Here is a 20,491-nt window from a genome sequence, read left to right as displayed (position 1 = left end):
ATGAAGAAAATAAGGAATAATTTGCATTAGATTACACTTTATCGACTGCAAACCTAACATCGGAAAATGTTCTAAATACTCCAGGGTCTTCGTTAGATTCCGAGCAAAATAGGTCCTACTTGTGGTAAGATCTCTTTAAACTGGAGGGCAGAGTGTTCACAATACATGTTGCTTGTCTGGCACGCGCTACCCTGATGACTTTAACCATTGTTCAGGCTATCAATCACTGACTGTTCAGAACCGATTTGTGAGAGGTTGATGTGGATGGAATGTTCCTGACTACCGGGAAAACATCAGTGCTCGGATCTGACGACTTCCAACGTGATGCTGTTGGGTTTAAACATCCAAAAAGAATAAAAAAAATAAAATAAAAAAATAAAATAAATAAAAAAATAAATAAATAAATTAAAAAAAATAAAAATGGGACCAGACGCCTGTTAACCTTGACATTATAGTAATATAAGAGCGAAACACTTTCTTTAATTATGTATAGTCATTAGATATTTCTGCTAAGGCTATTGCCGCTCTATCATGATGATATGTTTATGAGTCACTATCAAATGATGATAACATCAGGTGTTCGCGAAAATGTGTTCGTATCCTGCCCCACACGTATCCTGGCACCGTCATGAACACACGCAAAGGCAGGCAAATAGTTCACCTTAAAAAAACCGCGGGAGCAATATAACAAAATGTAACTAATAACAATATGTAAGATGCGTCAACTGGAACCATTTGTCGTAGACATGTAGATATACCAATAATAGTTGTAGGATGTGTTGAACACATTTCTGAATTGGATTCTAATTTAATCACGACGTGTTAATTGGATTTGATAATCATAGTGCACCACAAACAACACGCTTCTGTGTAATAATGATTTCACTTCTTGCAACTAAGCTTCAAATTTAGGACATCTCTTTAAAAGCATGGCGTAAAACCACACGCTCTCACTCACTAATGAGACATTTGAATTGCGTGCATTGCTGTGCTTTCATATGGCTTCACAATGCCATATTGAAGTCAAGGGTCTCAACAAGGTATTCGTTCCCCGCCGAGTGGCCCCAGCCCGTTTCTTTGGCTGTGGTTGAACCACTTGGTGGATGAGGACACGAGAAAGACTAATCATAGAGCGATGCAGGTTTACCACTTCTGTGGAGCCAACGAGCTATGGTATGGTACCGACAGGCCAATGATCATAATCAGTGCTAATTTGGGATCCTGTGCTCATTAAGATACTGGCACGCCTAACGGAGCAAGTCTAATTGCGGCAGTATAGACGACTAACCCTAAAATGAAATAGATGTTACAACTGATATCTTATGAGGGCAGCCTCAGATCAGAGCAGGGGTAAATGTGTCAAGCCCATTTCTGGTGTTCCCCGGCGTGATATCGCTGAATTGTTGTTAAAAGCTGTATAAAAACCATACTCATTTACCCACAGACGGGGAGTTATGCAAATCAGCTGCATCACCAAGATTCTAAATCGTGTTGATGTTAGTTGGGAATCATCAAGAATGTGTTTCATTAATTCCAAGGCCGTTTCCGCCGTGTTCGTGTTTCTTACCCGTCTTCCAAATTAAATGGGGTTTCAGTTGTGGGCAGGGTTGAATGTTTGCAAACTAATTTCGTTGAAGCAAATCCTCTTGGAGACAGATTTTGCCAATTGTTTACTTCTTTCTGATATAGATGGACTTTATGTCCACCTGTACATTATCGCGGATTCATAACAAGTTCTATGGTAAGTGTCATTCGTGAATTTGAAAACTATGTCAACACCAGTTTCATGCATATTTGGCAATGAGAAGTTCCAGTTGTTGATACAAAGTCTGCCCCAAGCTTGTTATTTATTCTCCAGCTCATTCCCATCTTGCCCAAACCATCTTCACTTCATTAACTACTTAATTAAGGACTGAAAGTATCTTTTGCAAAATTGAATAAGGCTCTTAAGCTTTAATGATGACATCAGCCCTCGCGTGAAGATTCATCATGGGCATCTTGATCAAATATATAAGTACGGCTATGTCAACATTGACGAAACTCTCCGTTAAAGCATCTTAGAGCAAGAATTGTTTGACCTCTTTCGATCCGTCAGCGAAAGCACACCAACAAGAAAGCAAACAAATAGCCTTGAGCGATGACGACCCACATATCTCGGGAGCCTGAAAGGAAGCATTTCCAGCCCATTGGCTGTCTTCAATGTGGTAAAAGGGAACCAGACAGGATGGCGTGAATGTAAAGTTCTTTAATACACCTCGTTATATTCCAAGCAGCCATTACCGTCGACACAAAATAAACTACACTTTTGTCGGACACAATTCCATTGTAATCAGTTTCGATACTTACAATAATACATTTCATACTCTTTATTGTTGATGTAATGGACGGTTGAGTCAGGATGTGCACCTTCATCATAATACATTTAACAGAACACCCCGGACCTTGTTATTTATCATTTGCCATGCCGTGCAGGCTTTACGCCTATTTCAGAGCTTATTCGGTTTCCGCACAGGGGACAAATACATTGCAGTCAGTGCAGTAGACGCATTTCTTACATAACTTGATTTTTAATCACTTAGACGGATTTGACAAATCCAGCTGGCTGAATTACAGGAAAGTATTGACAGTTTGACAAATGAGGCAAATAATTTAGTCGTTGTTATCAATTATCATTAGAAGATGGTTTCAGTCTTAATGGCAAATTGACTCGTTATCGGGTGGCGAAGTCGCCTTTGATACTTTACAATGAGAAATGCCTCAATCTGCCACAAATTCCCTATCTGTACAAACTGTAAAGGCCATTGTTGTGGTACACTGGGGTACTACACACAGGTGCTATCTGACCTGTCATCGAACGCCAATTCGTATATTGTTCTCTCGTTTTCATCCAATATAAAAGCAGAATGGTGTCTCAAAGCTTCAAGGATTCACTGATCACTGGTTCGAATCCCATATTCGCATCGATTTTGATCCTATGTATGTCAGCACACAAGCTGGACTTGCCTACCACATTAAGCTCAACATCACGAACTGACAGAAATGCTGACAGTTTTAAACCCCATTCACGAATCTTACACATGTTATTAGAAATTATAAAAAGGCATGCTTGTCCATCAGGGTGGTATATAATAACAAAAATATGACGTACCATTGGGTGAAGTATTAAACATGAACAATAGATAATATTCACGACCATTGTTTTTAAAAAAAAATATACCTTCGGGAAGTGAATAGTCAGACAAACATACAAACACACACGCTCAGAATGGCTACATCGTTCCAAAGGATATTTGCGTAAGAAGTAACGCAAGTGAAATTACCTATTTCATCACACTCTTTGGCCTTTGCAGACGATACTTGAAGTCGTAGGGTTTCCATTTTGCTTCAAGGATTTCTCCACTGCTCAAAGTTTCTTTCTCATCGATTATTGTCATGGGAGCTTGCTCAATATATATCTGAGTGACGCTAAGGCGCCCGTCCCTTTAAGTTAATTTGAAGCAGTATTGAAAACGGCAAATCCTTTGTCGTTGATTTCTTTGTGTCAGAGGACAGCCAGTTATCGCGCGTGTCTACAGGATGTATGGCTGCAGGGCCTACTGACGTCAATTTACTCAAAGGGCTACAGAAAGGGGCATGTAAGTTTCAGTGGCGACATGGGTACTCTGTTGAAGCGAGGGTTTGTAAAGGTTTCAAAAGATCTCTGAAAGAAGCTCGTACATTAAACCCGTTGCAAAAGAATGAACATCTTGAGCATACGATTGTATGTTTTTTTCCGTATCTAACATCTTAAATGTTCAGCTGAACTTATTAATTCTTTGTCGAATTGGATGAAAAAATGGTCCTCAAGTTTTCTGGTGTTTTCTTCCTTTTTTATGTCTATCTGGTCGCAGGCATATTTCAAAGACGACAACATGATGCAAATTAATAACTTTATCTTTTCTTTAACACAAGCAAATAGGATCTCATGTCGCGGGTAATACTATAATGATCTTAACCAAACGATTCATCTATGACTCTTCAAGGTAGACCGCCTCTGTGGTCTAGTGGTAGAGCGTCCGCCCGAAGAGCGGAAGGTCCGGGGTTCGATCCCCGACCGCGTCATACCAAAAAACGTTAAAAGATGGTACTTGTTGTAACCCTGTCTGGCGCTCGGCATTAAGGGGCTAAAACAAGGACTGGTCGGCTCCGAGTCAGTATACTGTGTCTGAGTGGAGTATTCATGTTAAACTGCGGAATGGTAATTCAGTGAGCTAGCACTATATAAATCGGCATCAGTCCGGACCAGTACAAGCAGCCACAAGTGCAATAATCTTGGACGCGACGTAAACCCAATTTCACCTCACCTCTTCACAGTAATGTGTGATCTGTCCATATTGTTCGGTGGTATTTCAATGACTTTTTGTAATATAGTTGTAAACTAAAATGCAAAATCACACAAAAAGAAAAAAAAACATCCAGAAAATGTGTCTCTGCAGGGACCAAGCAATTTAATTTCTCAGAAAAAAACAAATTCTAGCTACATGGGAAATACAATAAAACATATATCTGAGCATAATTGACAACGCAATGTTAACGATTTCAATCACGGCTGTATATTTAATATGAATTCTTTTTCGTGATTTGCAATAAACAACTCTATCATCGGATATTAGAAGTGTTATATTTCCTAGCCTCAAACATGCCGTCATGCAGACGATTTTGAATTTTAGTTTGCTTCGTGGAAAAAAAAACGGGCGCTAGTGGCGGGTTGTTTGAAAAAAAGCCACTGATACATGCACATTAATTTTTTATGACCCAACGTAACACGATACTACGTTAGGTCGATACCACTTACGGTTGATACCATGCACAAAGCACGTTATCTTCAATCATTGGCTTCCAACTGTTCCCTAAAATGTAATGTCCTTATCAGAATTCATTTTGCAGATTTATCACAATTGAGTATATCACATGAAAGTCTGTTATTGTTCTCCCAAACAATGCGTTGGTCGAGATAAAACTTCACGCCACAGCGAATATTACTAGACCAAATAGTTTTACAAATATTGTGACCAGACTAGACAAACCTTGAAGAATTTACAGCTCTGTTTCAAAATATTATCACAAAAATGTCTCATAGTTTTCTTGACCTATTGAGAAGGCAGGAATTCGTTTTTTCCTGGTAGTATTAACCATGTGACTACATCAGTCTATATTATCATGTAGCTATGTGTGTACCGTTTCTTTCAGTCGTCGCAGTCCACTGTTCAGAATAAATTGAACAAGGTCCCACATGTCCTGGTTCGAAATCTGCTTCCGTTAATAACTCGTAGGATAAACGAGCTAAGAGTCGTTTAGAGCGTTCCAGAGTCACGGTGGGCGTTCCAACCACTCAAAGCTGACACATCATAATGTGACTCACATACTGTTCAAAGCGGCGTAATACCACACTCACTCAATAATATGTTCATTTACATTGCGCCAGATTCAATTCACTATGTGGATGCTCATACTACATCTATCTTTAGACCAGTATTCACACAAATTTCATTGTAGGTTCCCTGTCGAGTGTACACGCCCAGCGTAAGGGGCGGTCGGGTAGCCTAGTGGTTAAAGCGTTCGCTCGTCACGCCGAAGACCCGGGTTCGATTCCCGACATGGGTACAATGTGTGAAGCCCATTTCTGGTGTCCCCCGCCGTGATATTGCTGGAACATAGCTAAAAGCGGCGTAAAACCATACTCACTCACTACACGCCCAGCTGCCGTACAAACGACCAGGATGTCTTCAGTCACATCTCCTCTGCTCGTTAAATAGAGGTATATTTGGAACCAGTTTTTTCCTTAGGAGACTCCACATGTAACATGTGTTTCAGTGTGGGGCAGGACCGAAGCCCTGGAAGATTTCAGGTGTCGAGCTGCCGAACACATTACCCATCCACCTACTCAATATTGGCATGAAAGGAACTGGCGTATCACAAAAAAGGAAGCGCAGTATATCCACGTCACACATGTACTGATTGATTTACGTCTTGAGTGCAAAAAGTGATGTTTTTAAATTCTCGTGTAAGATATCTGATCTTTATAATGAAAAGATACCCATGAGGATATATCAGTTTTATACAAAGAGAGGCTCGTACCATCGAGAAGACCAGTACAATTTGTTAACAGAATTGTATTCATACTAAGTGAGAATATACGGATTTAAGAATTTCCGGAACAACGAAATGTTCATTTGTTGATATAAAGTCGTCTCCAGATAATGTTTTCTGGCACTGAAGCTGTTATCAAGAATGCGTTGTGTTACTGACACTTTTATCAAGTATTTCACTATTACCAGTTGTTTCATACATTGAACCCCTATTAATCCGGACGGTACTGTCAAATCCAATCGTTAAATAAATCCTATGAATAATTTCTTTGGAATGGCGTATTGTATGTTTGGAGGTATATAAATGTTCCCGACAGTTACAAACATGGGTTCCGGATAGACAGGGTTTCGCTCTATTTGCAAAATCTTGAGATGTTAATAGATTATTTCACATTTATTTCCACAGAGTTCTCAAACATGGGCATAACATTTACACGGTATCGTTAACTTATTGCAGAAATGAATCAGTTACGTATCGTCATGTTCTGCGCAAAGCCACAAACGAGTCACTCTTAGTGAGTGAGTGAGTTGGGTTTAACGCCGCTTTTAACAGTATTTCAGTCATATCACGGCGTGTCAGCTTAATGTGGGAGGAAAGCCACAAGTGATGCAGGTCTTAGACGTTTACCACTTCGGTGAAACCCACGAGCACGGGTATGGTGCTGACAAACCTAGAAACATAATCGGGGCGAACCGGGATTCGATCCCACAATCATAGTTTTCTGGCGTGCCCAAGGGACGCAACTCTGCACAGCGAATTGCGGCGCCTTAGACGACTGGGCCACCCGTGCCCCCGGGTCACTCTTAAGCAAGGCGACAATTTGATATTGAACGTGGGACACAAGCCGCGACAATTTGATACTTCACGTCCGTTTGTTCGAAATTCAGCATCACAAGAAGATTAAATTATAAAGGAGGTCAAAATTGATAGCAGGCAAATTCCAAAAAAACAGTTTCGATCAATCACCATATGCATTTGCGAATGACGTTATGTTGAGAAAATCTGCAAAGAAGTGCTTTAAAAATAGTAATCTTTGTGAAATGTTATCGATTTTCTCGTGTTGAAATGCAATCAATCAAGCATAATGTCTGATGTCAAATTCAGTCCGTTACCTTTCATGCAAAAGGTGGTTCAAGGGATGAACGGGAGACAAAACAATAATCCCTTGCAAGCTGTTTAATTTACTTATGCAAACCAACCTTGTTGTGTCCTCGTGGCGTGCAGCGAGTTAAGTTGCATCATTCCATGAAAGAAGGTAGTTGTTTGGTTGAAGATTACTGTTTTAATGCTATAAAGTGGAAACCTGCCATTCGGTTCCTTTACGAATAATCCTGTAGTCCAAGATGCAAGTATGGTTCCGATGCCTAATTACACCATGAAATAATAAGCGTTACGTTATGTTACAAACTGAGTTTTCCTATAAAATTGTTTCAGAGATACCTTGTTCTTTTCTTTCGTGAGTGATGGTACTCAGAGCTTATCATCCAAATTTACATAATAGGTTAGGTGTTCTTGTACCTGCCAGTCATTGTTCAAGAAACCAAGCATAAATCAATAAAGCGATAGGATTTTGTTGATGTTGTAAATCCACCAATACAGACCCAGTCTTTTGTTCCGACATCCCCATAACCATTGCCCGTACAGATCCGGGGCAGAACAGGTCTTCAGCAACCCAGGCTAGCCGTAAAAGACGACTATGCGACTATGTCTACTGTACGACTAAGCCCATACCTTGTCTGGGATCATACAATTGACTTGTACTGGAAAACCAATGACTGAACACGTAGGTCACGCGAGAGAGATATAAAAGGTTTGCAAACAACTTTCCATAGTTTCTTGTGAAGCCCTGTTATGTTATTGTGCCAAACAGGACACTATAATATGTGTCCAAAGTTTATCTATGTTTCTGAATCAGTTTCATGTCATGCTAGTAACTCGAGTGCATCACTCGTGACGAAGAAAGTAAATTAAATTCTTTTAGGCACGCACGTTGTCCAAACGGGTTGTCATATGAATGTATTCATTTTCGCTAATGGGAATAATCGTGGATAATAGATGGTTAGTAACATGATATGTCAGAAATGTAGCAATCATAGTCACTTTATCAGAGAGTAATCGCACATTTTACAATGTTCCAATCTATCACATTGCACAATTTGATAATATCTATAAAACTCAAAACAACCATTCTTTTTTAAAGGATCACACGTGAAGACGGCCAACACAGGCTTTCATTGCTTGTGCAATTTTCAAATTGAAATTTGAAAATTATGAAATTTCAATGTTTCTTAGAAATTATTGTGTCCTTGTTAGAGTGATATATCTAGTTATTTTCACGTGATGTACTGAGTACGAAATGGGATATAAAGATACAGTTTCGAGAACAGTCGAGCGCATTCAAGTACAATTGTTCCCGCAACTTTCGTCCCCATGAAGTAATATCACTAGTCCTCTATCTGTCTTAGAGCGGGGGCACGGGTGGCCCAGTCGTCTAAGACGCCGCGATTCGCTGTGCAGAGTTGCGTCCCTTGGGCACGCCAGAAAACTATGATTGTGGGTTCGAATCCCGGTTCGCCCCGATTATGTTTCTAGGTTTGTCAGCACCATACCCATGCTCGTGGGTTTCACCGAAGTGGTAAACGTGTGAGACCTGCATCACTTGTGGCTTTCCTCCCACACTAACTGTCACGCCGCGATATAACTGGAATAATGTTAAAAGCGGCGTTAAACCCAGCTCACTCTTAGAGCACAGCCATATACTCGAAAAGCATATCTGTGTATAATAGTGACCAGTTCGCGTAAGTAGCACTTATTATCTTCCAGTCAAACTCACAGCCTAGATGTCTATGTAGATCTCGAACGGCACTGCTGTGTAAAGTGTACTGGTTGGAGTTCATAATTACGCCACACATGACCCAAAGGACGAAACTTTTGCCATGCTCTACTCTCCGTGGGAGGCATAGAGAACTTGATTTCTCGTTACCCCAATAAGCCGGCGGCATACACTTGGAAAATTGATCTTAAAAGCAACATAGGTCATACCATCGTGATTTATTATTAGATTTCAGTTATCAATAAATGTACATGATCACGGTTATTTCATGTTACCTCTTCCGACAAGCATGGGTTGCTGTGGGCTTATATTCTCACCCGGAATTCCCACGGGTCCATAACACTATGATTTCCAGTGGTAATGCAGTATAATAACCTTATAATAACTATCTTTTTGATGATTTTCACTTTGGATTATATTGTACTATTCATATTACAGGTCATTCATAACGTCAATACATCACACCACTGAGATCATTTCCATGCCTGTATATCCCTACCAATGGATCCGTGGGCTTTCATGATCAGATTATATTCTTATCTCCCAGGGGAATACATTGATACCCAACATGACATATTGAAATAGCGCTAATGATATGATCGTATGTACATGCGTGTAATTTATACAATGTAGCGTGATGTTATCGAATAATGTTGTCTGTTTCCTTCCCAAAAGGACTACAGAACCAGCTTTGGTGAAACATTGGTCGATTACTGTGGCAGTCATTGAGTGAATGGATCAATGTTGTTTAACGCCGCACTCATTAATATTACAGTGATTTCGGGGGCGGTGGTGTAGCCTTGTGGTTAAAGCGTTCCCTCGTCACGCTGAAGACCCGGGTTCGATTCCCAACACGGGTACAATGTGTGAAGCCCAATTCTTGCGTCAAACATGACTCACTCATTCACTCTCTCCATATCCACAAGTAAACTGGGGGGCACGGGTGGCCCAGTCGTCTAAGGCGCCGCGATTCGCTGTGCAGAGTTGCGTCCCTTGGGCACGCCAGAAACCTATGGTTGTGGGTTCGAATCCCGGTTCGCCCCAATTATGTTTCTAGGTTTGTCAGCACCATACCCGTGCTCGTGGGTTTCACCGAAGTGGTAAACGTCTGAGACCTGCATCACTTCGGGCTTTCCTCCCACATTGAGCTGACACGCCGTGATATAACTGGAATACTGTTAAAAGCGGCGTTAAACCCAACTCACTCACTCACTCACCATATCCCATAATTTTGTCGACTCTACATACACACTACACTAGGCACACCACTCCGCACCCATTGGTAATTACAGAAAGTTATTAATCAGAGCTATTCACTTGGAGTTTGGTCTTGGAGACATCTTTTTCTGTATTCAGTCTGAGGTAGTAAAGCTATTGGATGAGGTCAGAAAACAGGAAAACATTGTGTAGTTTGTAAACAAAACATAAGGTCTAAGATTCAATGGAGGTGATCGAAATATTTAAATTTAATTTTCAACTTCCAGATTAGTGCAACTAAATGAAAAAGAAACAAATGTTCACGTGGAAAGATGCCGAGAGGAATATTTTGTAAGAACACAGACTGTTATACGTGTTATTCACTATTTCGCACGGTGATATAGCGGTGATACAGACCCTTTCAGTTTCCTTTCGTTCCAATTTAAGTTTTTTGGTCGGTTGATCTCATAACCAACAAATGTAATATGTGATCTTGTCAGTTGCGTCGACGAACAACCATAAAATCGGAGAGCTATCTATGATTAATCCCACAAATCCAGTCCTCGCAGATTTTAATGAATATTTTCGGACTGATGAAGCTCACCTGAGTACGGTACTGCTAATCCGTCAAATCATCGTCCTTGCATACCTGAAACAGATATACATGATCAGATATGACCAATAATGCTGGCGTTAAACAACAAACACACAAACATAACTGCAACACGTCATTTAGCTTTAACAATAAAAGCTCGAACACATGCAAAGGCAAGTCAATTGTTCACCTGAAGAAAACAGGGGAACAACAAAGGCAGTAATAATGACAATCCGGGAAGATTGAATCTCATCTAATTGCAAAGCTTAACCATGTTTTTTTTGTGGGTTTTACGAAGCAGTCATCACAAATTTGGGCTTCATGGAAAATCATAAATACTAAAGTCTTTGGAATAGGCCCGTATACGGCCTCAGATCTATCCAGGCCAACAACCCTGATCTTGCCCTTTTTGGTGAATGTTAGGAAATCATCTTTATCATTGAATTCTCCGTCCCCTTTGACTCAAAGGGAGTGACAAGATTCAGTGAAAACATGGCCAATATGAGAACATCGCTTCCGAAATGTCACGCTTGCATCCCAAATAACAAGTTGTCCGACTCCCCATTGTTCTCGGTGACTCAGGTTTGGTACCTCCAAAATATTATCTGTGGACTGGGAGAGTACCCGGGATTGCTGCCAGGAATACAGCCCTTCTGACAATCTGGGTGATGCAGAAGACTGCAGTGTTTGGGAGTCTTCATGTTCTCCGAAAACAATCTTGGTGGGTTCGACTTCGCAGCGCTTCCTGGGAGAAGTCCCATTCGCTGTCTGGGCTGCGTGTAGAGGGGGCTATGGTCCTGAGCTGATAATGAGCCTAACCAGCCTGACAATACCAGCATCACGTAAACCCTCTTTGCTGCATTTTAAATTTTAATCTCTATATAATAATAATAATCTTCGCAATGCTTGTGGTTTTGACACAAAGGTCCATGGGCGTCATGGAAAATGATAATTCTGGAATTCTGAAAAGCAGCCATTTGTACAATTGCAACTAATTTAGCATTATGAATCTCACTGTCTCAAACCATGTGTTAGAAAGTCTTGTTCTCTGAGAAATAGGCAGCCAACCGTGGAACCTAGTCATTCATTAAAAAGATACATCACTAAAACAACGGAATTCATAAATGTTCGAGACGAAAGTGGCTACCACACTGCACAGCTCGAGTAGAATCAGCTGCTTCAGCTCAACCGGCAAGTTAACTCTCAACATGTATGTGTGAAGTGTATTTTCATGCTTTTAACTCTCGACACACGCACGCTGAGGAAAAGGAAACGGCATGATTGAATTCAATGGGGACAAAACATCCCCGAGTCTGTTGTTTTTCACTGAAAATATGGATTTCGCTTAAGCTCCTATGTTTTTATTTTATTACTTTTAAAAGGCTACTCGAACATGTTCAATTTACGTGACAGAAAAGGCTGTCACGATATTCCTTGAACATGAAGAAACCATTCGTTTCAAGTACCTCTAGAGCAATGTCTCCATCTTCATCTGCGTTAAAAAATACATCTAAAAGGATGCAAGGGTCCTTGAATTAAACGTTGGGACACAATCAATAACAGAGATGCTTTGGATCTGCCGATAGACCAGCATCACGTCGTCATTGACCAAAAGTAATAGGCATCAAGATTCCTATATATAATGACAAATATGTCTAATGTCGTAAATACAGCGAAACCTCGTTAAACAGGACGGTAAGCTAACCATTAAAATCGTCTAGATTAACAAATTAATGACGTGTAAAAGTAAAAAAATGTAATGGGACATTTTTGTCCAAGATCTTTTCAGCAATATAATTATGAAACTAAAACGTTCCGAGCTTTGTGAAGTAATCCATAATACGATAACTTTGGCGTGTATTACTGAACAACTGGGGCTCTATGACGGACATACACATGTATTAGTTAGTAAGAGAGCAGGTCGCAGAAATACGCCTTTCATAAAGATCATTAAAACGTTAGAACATAAATATAACCTGGTAGCTGATAATCAAAGCGACAAAAAACATTTCCATAATCATGCGACCATTGTAGGATTCCGACCTCAGAACGAATATGTGCTATGTGAAGTAATCCATAATACGATAACTTTGGCGTGCATTACTGAACAGCTTGGGCTATATGACGGTCACATTAATTTGTCAGTGAGCATGTCGATGAAATACGCCTTTCATAAAGATCATTAAAACGTTGTCAAACCCTCATATGTTTTTACGAACCAACTTCAAAGCAAATATTGTAAGTTTTCTAACTTTAAAGATTACATTTACACGTATTAATGATCTAATATTTATACATACCCTTTTAAATATGTGTAGTTATGAACCCTTTTTTTCACATTGAATCAACGTAGTTATGAAGGTTAATCTCTTGTCGTTTCTCTCTCAATTGTTAACCCTGCAGTCTCAGCGTATCCGTTACCATTTCAACAGTGAAGGTCTATAATACCGCACCCCCCCAAAAAAAACAAAAACAAAACAATAACTAAACAAACAAACAAATTACAACAAACAAAACAAAACCAAAACCAAAACAACAAAAAAAACCTAGGAAAATCAAAAAAATCAATCAATCATCAAAATGACGGCGGTATGTACATAATGAAGTCTGGACCAAACAATACAGTGACTTACATCATGCACATCGATCTACGCAAATGGGATACAATGACATATATGTATCAACCGAGTTGGCGAGCCTGATCACCCGATCCCGTCAGTCGCCTCTCACGACAAGCATGGGTTACTGACGCTCAATTCTGACTCGGAACTTCACGGGTTTACAGTAAAACATATGTAACCGGAATCATTGATTTCCCATTGAAGAAAAAATCTTACATCTCATGCTTTTACAAGTTACTAAACGCCCCTTGTGACACAGTATTCTTGATTTTCATGAAATGTACAGTTTACGTTAATTGAAGTTTTTCTTTTACCAATCCATTTACATACGTATCACCAAGTGCCTTTTCAAAGGAATAATTTATTATTTTAAACGATTGTGTTCAAGACGAAAGTGTTTGATGTGACAGAATTGCATTCCCAGACAGCTAAATGACATGATTACACTCATCAATAATTTATGACTTCATGTCTTATTCAATTACACAATACAATGTATATGTACCAGTTCCGCATGGTGCTTCTAGTTTCATTGATTGCGCTCGAGTAAGTAAATGCATAATACATGCATAATCTATGGATAAAAAAGTAAAAATATATGAAAAATGTTAATCAGCGTCAATTTCAAGCTACGGAATTCAAATCGGAAACGTGACAATAATTTTAGAATTCGATATACAATACTATTAAATGCAATTTTGGGAATGGATGCAGATTGAGGGTTCATAAATTGTGTTATGTTTCAGCTCAAAATGATTAATCATTAAGTACAATCCCCAATCACTGACCCTTTCATCCATGTAATGTCCTAGTTGTAACGCTACAACCTTCCAATGTGTAATGCACTTGTTGTAACGATGCAACCTTGCAATGTGTAATGTACGAGGGGTGGTCGAAAAGTTCTAAGCCTAACAAACAAAACCAACAAGTGTGAAAATGTTTTAAAATTTATTTTTTACCATAATCTCCCTGCTTTTTAATACACTTATCGATAGTGAAGCTTTTCAATTCCAGTCAGGAAGAAGTTTTCTGACGCCACCCTGAAAAACACATTCACGGCAGCTTTGAGGTCATCGTTGTCGTCACAGCGTTTTCCACGAGTTTTTTTTCTTAGATCCTTCAGTTTAGGAAACAGGTAGAAATCACTTGGTGCCAGGTCTGGCGAGCATGGAGGGTGAGGAACCTCTTCGAACCCACATTGTCACACATTGTTTGCAAGTCAAGAGGTGTGAGAAGAGGCATTGTCGTGAAGTAGTAGAACTCCAGCAGTCAGCATTCCTCGCCTTTTTTGTTGATAGAATATCTTAGGCGATGAAGTAATCAACAAGGATCACATCATTTGCATCCCATAAAACACGAGCTATAACTGTCTTCACTGATGTTGAAGACTTGAAATACTTTGGTGCCGGAGAAGTGGAATGATGCCATTCAATGGATTGACGTCTTGACTCAGAATCATAGTGGTGGGCCCATGTTTCATCACCCGTTACTAATCTCTTTTTGAATTTGACGAAGGCCTCCTTACTAAGCTCTAAATTTTCTCAGGCAATGTCAGTTCTCTTTTCCTTAAGATCAAAATTTAGAAACAAGCAGATATCTTATACATCTGAAAATGTTCATGAATAATAGTTTCAATAGATTCATGGCTTAGACCTGTGTTTTCATCAAGGTCAGCAATGGCAATACGTATATCTGACAGTAAAACTTCTAAACTGCTTTCTCCTTGATTTAATCTTCATTAATGGAAGCTGAGGTACGTACAGGATACAACCTTGCCATACGTCATGTCTTGGTTGTAACGATACAACCTTGCAATATGTAATGTCTTGGTTGTAAGGATACAACCTTGCAATATGTAACATCTTGGTTGTAACGATACAACATTGCAAAATGCATTGTCTTGGTTGTAACGATGCAACCTTGCAAAATGTAACGTCCTGGTAACGATACAACCTTTTAATTTGTAATATCCTTGTTGTAACTACGCAACCTTGCAATATGTAATGTCCCAGTAACGATACAGCTTTGTAATATGTATTGTACTTGTAACGATAGGACTTTGCAATATGTAATATCTTGCTTGTAACGATACGACCTTGCAGTATGTAATATCCCTGTAAAGATACAACCTTGTAATATGTAATGCACTAGTTGTAACGATACCAATTTGCACTTTGTAATGTACTTGCTGTATAGGTACAATCTTACAATATGCCCTAGTTTGTAAGAGCACAGCCTTGCAATCGGTAGTAAAGGGTGCTCCCTCTCCCTACACCATTAGGATGTATGTCAAGAACCAGTCCACCTGACCACACATCTCTCATCAAGATCAGCTTCTATTAAGTTGTCGTAACGACCCTCATATTGATTAAACTGACACTCACCATGGTACAGAACTGGAACTTAATTTCCGTTGTTCATCCGCTAGCCAAGCAGAAACATACATAGGGATGTCTTCGCGACTAAAATTGCAAGCATGCCTCATTCACAACGTGTATAATCAAGCAAACTAAAGAAGGCATTTTATAGTTTTTATGTGTAGTGCAGACGAGTTTATTAAACGTCATCATATTCCTTCAGTAAGGATTTTTCATGTTTGCGTTCATCAGTGATTTAAAAACACTTTTTATAAGTAGTTTTGTAGACTTGTATATACCAGGAATATATCATATTTGATCTTCCCGATCAGAAAAAGTGTTTTGGTCCAGCACCATACCTGAGGGGAGGATACGCTAACCTTTTCCCGAACATCTCGTATCATCACTATTTGATAGACACCAGCCTATGGTCTTATCGTAATCCTACAATGAACTGGCTGGTATATTACTCAATGCTTATATATTTAAATGCGTTCTTACGATCTCTTTACAATATGACCGCCTCCGTGGTCTAGTGGTAGAGCATCCGCCCGGAGAGCGGAAGGTCTGGGGTTCGATCCCTGGCCGCGTCATACCAAAAGACGTTAAAAGATGGTACTTGTTGTTACCCTGTCTGGCGCTCGGCATAAAGGGGCTAAAACAAGGACTGGTCGGCTCGGAGTCAGTATACTGTGTCTGAGTGGGGTATTCATGTTAAACTGCCGCGTGGTATCTCAGTGAGCTGGCACTATAAATCGGCATCAGTCCGGACTAGTACAAGCAGCCACACAAACACATACACGTACATGCACGTCGCAATATAAGTGCAATAATCTTGGATGCGACGTTAAACCCCATTTCACCTCACCTCACCTCTTTACAATGTATGAATAGAATATTGCCTATGCGAAGTTATTACAGCTCACTTACTCATAAACTAACCACTATTCTTTACATTTGACTTGAGAGCATATAGCTGTTGCAAAATACACGGCCTCCACATGATCAAATAATTGCTGAAAATACCCATGATTGTTGTCAGAACCGACTAAAATGAGGATCGGGGGGTTAAAATGTATATGCTGATTACATATGTATTTGGTGGATATTTTCTCTTGCTATTAACCACTAGTTTGTCTGATATCGTGTGACTGGAAATGTACTCAGTGGCTTAAACCATTTGGGCGGTCGGGTAACCTAGTGGTTAAAGCGTTCGCTCGTCACGCCGAAGACCCGGGTTCGATTCCCGACATGGGTACAATGTGTGAAGCCCATTTCTGGTGTTCCCCTTCGTGATATTGCTGAATATTGCTAAAAGCGGCGTAAAACCATACTCACTCGCTCACTCACTCACTCACTTAAGCCATTTACTCTCTCATTGCAACGTTTAAGTTTAGATTTACAAAGATGAACGATAAAAACACATTAGTATCGATAACCCGCTTGAGGCGAACACTGATCTCTGACGTCAAACCAGCGAAGCATACAATGCTATCGATCCAGTACTATTCCGTAACAATAGAAAATCCAATACCGCAGAGAAACCTTGTTCTCTTTCACCATTCAATATTTGGAAACGTGCTTCCGATGTTCTTTTCACTTTGCCGACATCAGGCGTTAGGAGGTAGTTTATATTCCCTTAACTACTGAAGTTCCTGTCAAAGAAAAAAACTATTCCTTTATTTGGGCTAATCATGATATATCAAGTGTTTATAAACATAAGAACGTGACTAAATTATTGTATATCAGAATTACCAAAACATGTATATAAATTTTATGAATCTAATATCATCTCCCATCCAGGATTTCATTAATATCTTGGCCCCGAATATCGACCAGATGTTGTAAAAGCCTCAGGTCTCTTGATGAGATCAAAATTCTTGTGGAAAATCCATCGTCATGAAAGATGTTGCTTTGTAACTTGTATATTAAGCAAAACTAAAAAGGGCGGCGTTGATAATTAGTCTTTTCGGTACGAAGACTAACGAAAATGCCCGACGTACAGAAATGCCCTGAGGGCATCTCACTTGCTTGGCATCATAAAGGTCCTTGAGTTTTCTTTCAAAAGGAGGTAAAGGGTTCTCAGTCTGCTGTAGGAAGGAATATGGCGCCATCACCGAGTCATTTTCGTACATTTACACAAAGTTTATTGCACCAATCAAGCGAAATCAGATTTCCGATGTCTGTGCAGCCGTTTCTTTGTAAAGAAAGGAGAAATGTATTGCTTTTCTATCGTCTTTAGTACAACACTTGAGGAACACGTCTGTCATAGGTATTTCTTTCAAACTGAGTATTGGGGAAATGTATCAAATGTTTGACAAATCCATGTCATATTCTCTTGTCATTGGTTATATTGCGTAGTCGTGTTGAATTGATATTGACTTTATATAAGACGATATTTTGAATAACATGTCCAATACCATGTTTATGTCACTGAAGAAAAGTGACAAAACCCTTTCCATAATCTGTTATCAGAGTCATTTATATGTTTCTGACTGTATCTTGAGCATGTGTTTATAAATCACTTTCAACTATCGCAAAAAGATGAGCATATCATGTCTCATCGGTGCCACAAACACATGCAAAGGCAGGACAATTGTTCACCTGGACAAACACGGGAATTTATTGCACAAATCAAATAGGGAATCGCATCGAACATAATTTTCCTCACTGGCTGTGGTGCGTCAGGGTTCAAAATGTCCTCCATCTGTTATCCATTAAACGTATGGAATCGTCGCAGTTTGAGCATGCTTAATAATACCTCAAAAGTTGTGAAAACGAGAACGAACGGCGAATGAGTGAATGAGTTGGATTTAATGCCGCTTTAAACACTATTCCAGTTATATCACGGCGTGTAAACTTAATGCGGGAGGAAAGCCCGAAGTGACGCAGGTCTCGGACGTTTAATACTTCGGTGAAACCCAAGGGAACGGGTATGGTGCTGACAAACCTAGAAACATAATCGGGGCGAACCGGGATCCGAACCCACAATCATAGGTTTCTGGCATGCCCAAGGGATGCAACTCTGCGCTGCGAATCGCGACGCCATAGACGACTGGGCAACCGTGCCCCCTACTGTGAATGAAATTACGTAAATTTTCTTACCCACGTCAAGAATTAAACAAATTATAATATTCTATTTTTTATCAACTTTATACTGTAATTCATCTGTCTGTTCCCCAGATCGTTGCCCATAGCAACACTTGCTGTCGTTTGTATTCGAAACTGAAGTTATTATTTCTGAATAATCGTAACACGTATATCGTCTATCAATGTATCATCTCTAAGAAGATAATGGAATATATTTCACTTATAGGCTAACCCGCTGTCAACTATATAATACATTCATAAGACGATATAAATCTTTCAGAGACGGAGCCTGCACTTGTAAATGAAATTATACCTATGAGCAATGAAAGCGATCTGTTCAGTAATCCCAAAGCGAATTAAATCAAAGATAAAACTATGAATGTGATATCACCCATAAAATTGATCTTTGTCTGTCACAGTAGTCCCCGGCCGCGTCATACCAACATACATGTACGGTAAACTACGGTTATAACGAACACGCTTATAACGAACTGACCGATATAACGAACTTATTTTTTAGTCCCGGCCATTTGTTGTATATATGCTGTATATATTCTTATAACGAACTACGGTTATAACGAACTAAAATGAGTGGCCCCTTTGAGTTCGTTATAACCGTAGTTTACTGTACGTTTAAAGATGGTGCGTGTTGCACTCTGCTTGGCGTTTGGCTTAAAGGAGATAAAACAGAACTTTATATCTGTGGTAAGCATGGCGGAGTTATGCCTCTTTTCTTCTCTCTGTCGCCATTTACGGCGAGCTATCTTTCGTGTGTATCGAAAGTGTAACATTATACAAAAGCATACAGATCCATTTTATATGAAGTTGTTCATATATCAGGCAGTATTATGTTCGCTCACAATAAAATCATCGGTGAAAATCAAAAGTGGCGAAATTTTATGGGTGTCTTATGCATAAGAAAATATCAAACAAGACTTAGCACCGTCTGATATTTCAAACCAGTCTTTGATTCTACTCTTGTGCAGTAAGAGATACCCAGTGCCGAAGGGCGGAATTATTGCACAATGTCTACTTTTCAGAACTTATAAAAGTGTCAGAGGAGTACATGTATTGTTGATCTCAACATAATTGACTTAGAAATAATTTTGTAAGTACATGAACGTGTACGTGTATTTCCGGAAGTATTGTCATATTTAAGTGACACTTAATATGAATTTGTCTGGGTTTCGATGAAGGATCATTCTCATAACATCATTAGAAAACAGTCACCGTGTTGCTCCTTATTCATAACACAATAATGCATATTTCTTGCTGCGAGGCAGAAATGAGCCATTGATTTTTCTACATATAGCTATTTATTAAAGATGAAGTTCATCCGTCTTGACATTATTTAGGCCAGAGGCGATTTATCTCGCCATTGTTTGTTATATACATTACGGAAGCCCGTCTCACATCCCATCTATTACTTTAAGTTTATGCTATTTTAATCCGTTCCTTAACGAGCCAGACAGCTCGCCACCTTGGGCTTTGGATCATATTTCATTGAGAAAGAAATAGTGTTGTTATTCGCATTTGTGTGTCCTTTAAGAACGACTGTCGCTATACAGCTGTTAGATTGCTTACTAAGCATCACAAAATCACCTTTCATTGTGTATGTATGCATTTATCCTGGCGCTACTCTAGAAAGGTGAAATATAGGCATGCACAT

General features: G+C 39.5%; 1 protein-coding gene across 4 annotated transcripts in view; it reads right to left on the bottom strand.

The window, feature by feature from the left end:
* Nucleotides 1-20,491, bottom strand: part of LOC139477738 (cholecystokinin receptor type A-like) — a 118,611-nt gene that overhangs the window by 8,392 nt on the left and 89,728 nt on the right. For all 4 annotated transcript variants that reach the window (XM_071260139.1, XM_071260138.1, XM_071260140.1 and 1 more), the window contains exon 3: nucleotides 10,764-10,808. The gene's annotated coding sequence lies outside the window, so the exon portion shown is untranslated. The remainder of the gene's footprint in view (nucleotides 1-10,763; nucleotides 10,809-20,491) is intronic.

The sequence above is a fragment of the Haliotis cracherodii genome, unplaced genomic scaffold, assembly GCF_022045235.1.
Source record: "Haliotis cracherodii isolate W230 unplaced genomic scaffold, xgHalCrac1.p SCAF_35, whole genome shotgun sequence".
Classification (NCBI taxonomy): domain Eukaryota; kingdom Metazoa; phylum Mollusca; class Gastropoda; order Lepetellida; family Haliotidae; genus Haliotis; species Haliotis cracherodii.
Note: the sequence above shows the minus strand (reverse complement) of the source record. Positions and strands in the feature narration are given on the sequence as shown.